General features: G+C 33.6%; 1 pseudogene; it reads left to right on the top strand.

Moving 5' to 3' along the window:
• The first annotated feature begins 4140 nt into the window (after positions 1-4140).
• On the top strand, positions 4141-6024 carry LOC111777719 (annotated as a pseudogene).
• The last annotated feature ends 280 nt before the right edge of the window (positions 6025-6304 follow it).

Genomic DNA, 6304 nt, shown 5'->3' with positions numbered 1-6304 from the left:
AGTTTTTGAACTTTCTAGATAAATGTTAGATTTTAGAGCTTGAAAATTAGAGTTTTTCGATCAAATCGAGTGCCCCTTGCACGAAAACGACAAAATGTCCTTAGAGTCTTAGGTCCCTGGTTACTTAATAAGAGGCTTTATACCGGCTAAAAATAAGCTACTTACAGAGTCTTTTTACTCACTCCATGTTTTCCATATTTCTCCGATAACTAGGAGCTGGTTCGGGATGGGAGCAGACGTTAGAGAAAGATCCATAGATCAACGACTCAACTTCCAAATTTATTTTGTTTTAAAATGTTTTTGTGTAAATATATGTATGTACTTATAATTTTAAATGCCTTATTTTTATTTTGCAAAAAATTTTACTTTATTTTAAAGTCATGATTTGTACCTTGGGATTGGAGGACAGAGGTCCATGAGTTAATGAGTTTTTGTTCAACTTTGAATTGCTTAATTCCTTCCCTAGTTAACAAAAATTGCATGAGGCTTATTTTTTTGAAAAACTAGATTAAAACTCTATAATTCTGGTGAAGAAATCAAGTTGAATCACAAAAAAACCTTACTAAGGCATGCGTAGGTAGGCCACGTGTTGCTACACGACTAGAAAATAAAAAGAAAACCTTACTAAGGCATGGTTCAAACCTAGGGTCAAGGGGGTCGAGGGCATCCATCCGAGTGCATGACATGTCGCATTGCGAGTGTGAGTACCCCTCACGAGTTGTTGAAGAAATAAATAATTATTGAGATAGGAGGCTGCTCAGAATTATTGAGAGGAGTAGTCCCACATTATTGGCTAACTAAGAGAAAGATCAAGAGTTTATAAGAAACCGATTGGGGAAGAAAATGAAACATTCTTGAGAAGGATGTCAAAACCTCTCCCTAGAAGACGTGTTTTAAAAACCTCGAGGAGAAGCCCGAAAGAGAAAGCCTAAAGAGCACAATATCTGCTAGCGGTGGGCTTGGGCTGTTACACATGGTATCAGAGCCTGACCCCGGGCGATGTGCCAGCAAGTAGGTTGAACCCTAAAGGAGAGTGGATACGAGGGAGTGTGCCAACAAGGGCGCTAGGCTCAGAAGGGGGATGGATTGTGAGATCCCACATTGATTTGAGCTCATAAGAATGTCGAAATCTCTCCTTAACAGACGCATTTTAAAAACCTTGAGAGAAAGCCCAAAAGGGAAGAGAACCTAGCAAAATATAATCTATTGTGATAAACAGAGAATCAAGCAATATAATGACGTTCGATCCAAGCACACTAAAACGAATAACTGAACAATTCTTCTCCTAGAGATGCTCTATGGTTAATAACTTCTCTTAAAATACTCCACAATTACTATTTTTTCAATGGATGACTATCACATTCGAGATTTCAACTTGATGCTTAATGTTCAGTTTTGAACCATCGAGCTTATTGACTCACAAGGTGAAATTGAAGTCTTAAAAATAAAACGTGCAAACAACAAAAAAAGAGAAATCGTGTACAACTATGGTATGATCGAAAACAATAAATACATGTGTGGTTCTCTTGTCCAACAACACGGACCTCACTTTTGTCTCCCAGCTTTTTTGGTGTTCACACTGAACGTCTAAATCAAACCTGATGGTCAAGTACCAATCTAAAAAAAGAGTACATAATCATTGACATGTGACATACTTTTAGTTAATATCGTTATAGAAAACATCGTTCTTACCTGCGGTCTCCCCAATTACAAATAAAAGTATCTTACGATATGGTCACGTGACTTACTCTTCGCATACAAAAGTGAAAACTATTCCCACAATTTAACACGAGTTGTTTCAGGATGTTTTATTCTTACCTACATATTTCCTAGGAAAATAGCCCAAAGATCACTAGATATACCTGACTCAAAACAAAGCCAAGAAAAAAAAAAAAAAAAAAATTTGTATACCTTATTTGTATAGATAATAACTTTCCATTCTTTTAAGTGTTTTTTAACCAATCTATCTTCAAGATTGCTTTCGTTAGGGTGTGGTTTTAGGTACTTCTTCACTCGACTTTGCATACACTTTCTTTTTCTTAGTGCCCAAATTCAAATTCTCACCTAATTTCGTAACATACTCTCTTTCATTATCTTCTAATTGGAACTTGATTAATAATGTGTCATATCATAGTATAGCCTATTCTATAATTTTAAGGTATAGATTATAATAAACAGTCCTAAACTTTCCTAACGCATTTGTTTATTAAATACACCATTAAAAAGGTTTCTCACACATTCTCAAAGCCCCGTGGGTCACTACGATAGATACATGCTTAAAGCCGTGTGGTTCACTCTGATAGATACCAAAAATTTATAAAAAAAAAGCTATTAAAATATTATTGATATGGTGACAACCATCCCAAAAACTCCATTAAAAAAAAAAAAAAAACATTCTTGTGTTCCTCATGGCCTTTAGTTTTGTTACAACAAGCAATATAACAAGTGTGTGAGGAAGATCCAGTGGAAATTCGTTGAAGACCATAGCGGCCATGTTGATTTCACCCTTATGAGAATTTTGAGCAAGACTAAGATGCGGACACGGACAAGAACAAAAGAAAGCAGTAATGGACAGAGTAACTCATTAATACAGTGAATTTGATGTAGTTGACTTTGTTTGACCTATCAACAATCCGGAAAGGCATGGGACTTTTTTGGCATCTCAAGGTAGCGGTTCTTGCAGGATCAGCAAATTACCGTGGATGAAGTTGACATCGATGTCAAAAAGTAAAAGATTATGATAAGATTAATTTTGAAAGGCATGCAAGCACATATCTTGAGACTAATGAAAAATAAAAAAAAACAACAAATCAATATTGATAACTAATTCAAGAATGAAAGTACACTATTGAAGAAAATTATAATGCAAATAATATTGGTTTCTATTTAGAATATTATTATTTTTAAATATAACAAAGAAATGTATATCATAGAGCTGCAGATGGCTTTGATCGTGTCGTAAATAGTTCTAATGAAAATTGAAATAAAAATTTAATCACGGCTCATAAAAACATATAACTAGTAGTAGCCGAGTTTCTTGGTCTTGTTAACGATCTCATGAAGGATGAAGATGCACCGATGCCAAAGAGGAAGGATACAAACATTATTACTAGTCTTGAGAACAAATGTCTCTCCTTTTCCTTTTAAAATAAAACCGCTACTATATACCTGCCATGACTTTTGTAGGTGGAAAAATATTTAATTTTCTTTAAACCTAGACTTGAATATTCATAAATTCATTTGAAATTTAATAACAAAATAACATAGATGAAAAACCAGAACATTTATGTTCACTATGATCTTATGTAGACCCTTTCCCTCTATTGTATCCAGCAACCAGTTAGCAAGTGCTAGCCCGACGAGTTAGGCCTAAGGGTATGAGAGCCTGCCTGGTGGGCTCATGAGTGCGTGCGTAGGTTGTGTGTAGAGAAGTACTACACATCCAACCTTCCTTGAACTGGAAAGGAGCGTAAGGCATGCCATGATGTTTTAAAATGATGTGCTACCATATAGCATGTGTTTATATTTTCCGACCCCAATAATGAAGTTACTTACTAAGTATTTCTTATCGTACTCAAACATGCTACTCTTATTTTTCAAGTAAAAGTAAGACACTCGTGTACGAATGATGGTATCGTGATGGAGCCATAGAACCAATGTTAGAATATTCATACTCATATTTTTTAGTAGCCTTAAGCTCCACGAAATCTTTCTTCTCGTCATAACTTTTACCGATCTTTCCAAATGAATAAGCGATCGACTGTCGATACAAAAGTTTATAGTACTTCTGTTGTTCGGCGGTCTGCAAATTACCAACCTCCTATCTGGAAGCATGAGTTTGTTGAATCGCTAACGAGTGAATTCACGGTAATGTGTCGATATAATTTAGTTTGTATATTAAGAATATGTTTTCTCGAATTGTTTTTCACCTAAACTCACAACAAAGTCATTATTTAATTTCAAGGAGAGAAAAGTTTAAATAAAAGAGATATACTAAAAAGAAGAGCGAAAATGATGTTGAACAAAGAATTATTATTGGAGGGAGATAGTTTGAGACAATTGGAGCTAGTGGATGAATGAACTACAACGATTGGATTGTCATATCACTTCCAAATAGAAATAAATCAAATATTAGAGAATATGAATGAAAAGTTCCGAAATGGAAAGGATTTAGAGTGGAACAACAACTTATATGCCACCGCTCTTCATTTTAGGATTTTAAGGCAACATGGGTATTATATCCCCCAAGGTAACCCAATTCTTTTTCAAATTCCATTTTGTTGATTTTTTTTTAATTTTTTTAAATCCCGTTCTCTCGAATAATGTTTCTATATGTAGAGGTCTTCCAGAAGTTTAATGATGAGTTAGAAAGTTCTAAGAGTATTTCTTAAGAGAAAGGTAAGGGAATATTATCCTACGAAGCTTCATTTTTAGACATTTTGTCATCCAACATCTATCAAAATACCTTAAATCGAGTGGTGATGAAATAATTTGTACTATGATAAGGCATGCTCTCGAACTCCCATTTTATTGGAGAATGTCAAAATTGGGGGTTAGATGGTTCATCGATTTGTATCGAAGAAAATTCAAACCAAATTCCGTGTTGTTAGATTTGGCCACGTTAGATTTCAATATTGTCTAATCCACACATCAAGATGATCTGAAATATGCCTCCCGATAATAAGTTTAATTATCAATTTGAAAGGGTTATTTTTAAAAAGAAAATATAATCTACTAAGTCTTTCCCGATCCAACTTTTAAGTTATATTTATACTATTTTTCACCATATTCTTTTTTAAACAATGAACCTAATATAGTGTATTAGTTTATTTGGTATATATGAAGGTGGTGGAAGAGTACATAGCTTAGACAAAAACTTCATTTTCCGAGGGATAGATGGATGACAAATTTCTTTTGGTAAGTGGGAATGGGATGCAAACCTCAGCTCCGATGTCTTAAAAGAATGTCCACAAAAATTACTTCATTAGTAACAATAATTGATGATGTTTATGACGTACATGGAACTTTGAATGAACGTGAACTCTTCACTGGTGCTCTCGAGAGGTAACTTCTACCCATTAAATCGAACCAAATTTAATAAAAAAAACATGAAAAAAGTTTTACAAAGACAAACTATTTGTGTTCAAAGTTGTCATAGTTAATAAAAGAAGGTATTCTTCAACAAATGATTATATGTTGATACTTTTAGATGGGATGTTGTCGCAATTGATTCATTGCCTAACTACATGAAGATATGTTTTTTTGCTCTCCATAACACCATCAACGATATGACCTTCGATGCTGTTAAGAATCATGGAGTCAAAGTCATTCAGTATTTAAGAAAAATGGTAAATATTTTTTCATTCGATTTAATTTTATGCTAATCAATTTTTTTTTTTTTGGCTAAGATAATTTTATGAAACCCTAACTCCTTCAACATTTAAAATGTTGTAGTGGATAGATTTATGCAAAAGGTTCTTGATAGAGGCAAGATGACACTACACCAATTATAAGCCAACAATTCAATAGTATTTAGACAATGTATGGATTTCAGTATCGGGATCTCTTCTTCTCGTTCATGCTTACGTCTTTGCTACAGACTCAATAATGAAAGTGGATTTGGAATACTTGGAACTCTATCCTGATATTCTTCGACATTCTTCCATGATCTTTCGTCTTACCAATGACTTAGCTTCATCATTGGTATTTCTTTTAAAATAAAATTCTTCATGCAATTAATTTCCTAATTTTCGAACATGTGGACGAATAACACTAATATTGAAAATTTTCTAATTCACATGATGAAGCAGAGAGAGGTGAAGTTGCTAAGTCTCTCCAATGTTACATGAATGACACAGGTGCCTCTGAACATGAAGCATGAACATATATAAAGGATTTGATTATCGAGTCGTGGAAGAAATTGAATGAATTTCTCACATAGTCTACCAACATAGAGATGGACACACTGTGGAAGATCAAGAAACCAAAGATCGTGTCTCATCTTTATTCATCAATTCTACATAGAATCATACATATTGACAACAAATATTATATATTGTTTAATGATGGTTTATTTAGAGAAATTTTGAGAGAAAAAATAGCATAAAATAAATTTAAAAGTGTAACGTCGGCTTCTAAAATATGATTAGATTATGACTATTCTTACATGCATATTACGAAAATCTTTTGAAGTGGAAAACCCGCCATTATTTTATATAAAACATGCTTGCAAAACAACAAAAGAATGAGAAAATTTTATGTCCAAACAAAATTCTATTTGAAATATCCTATGATGTTTGTAGCA

Source organism: Cucurbita pepo, chromosome LG16, assembly GCF_002806865.2.
Source record: "Cucurbita pepo subsp. pepo cultivar mu-cu-16 chromosome LG16, ASM280686v2, whole genome shotgun sequence".
NCBI lineage: Eukaryota > Viridiplantae > Streptophyta > Magnoliopsida > Cucurbitales > Cucurbitaceae > Cucurbita > Cucurbita pepo.
This window is presented reverse-complemented; position numbering and strand designations above follow the sequence as displayed.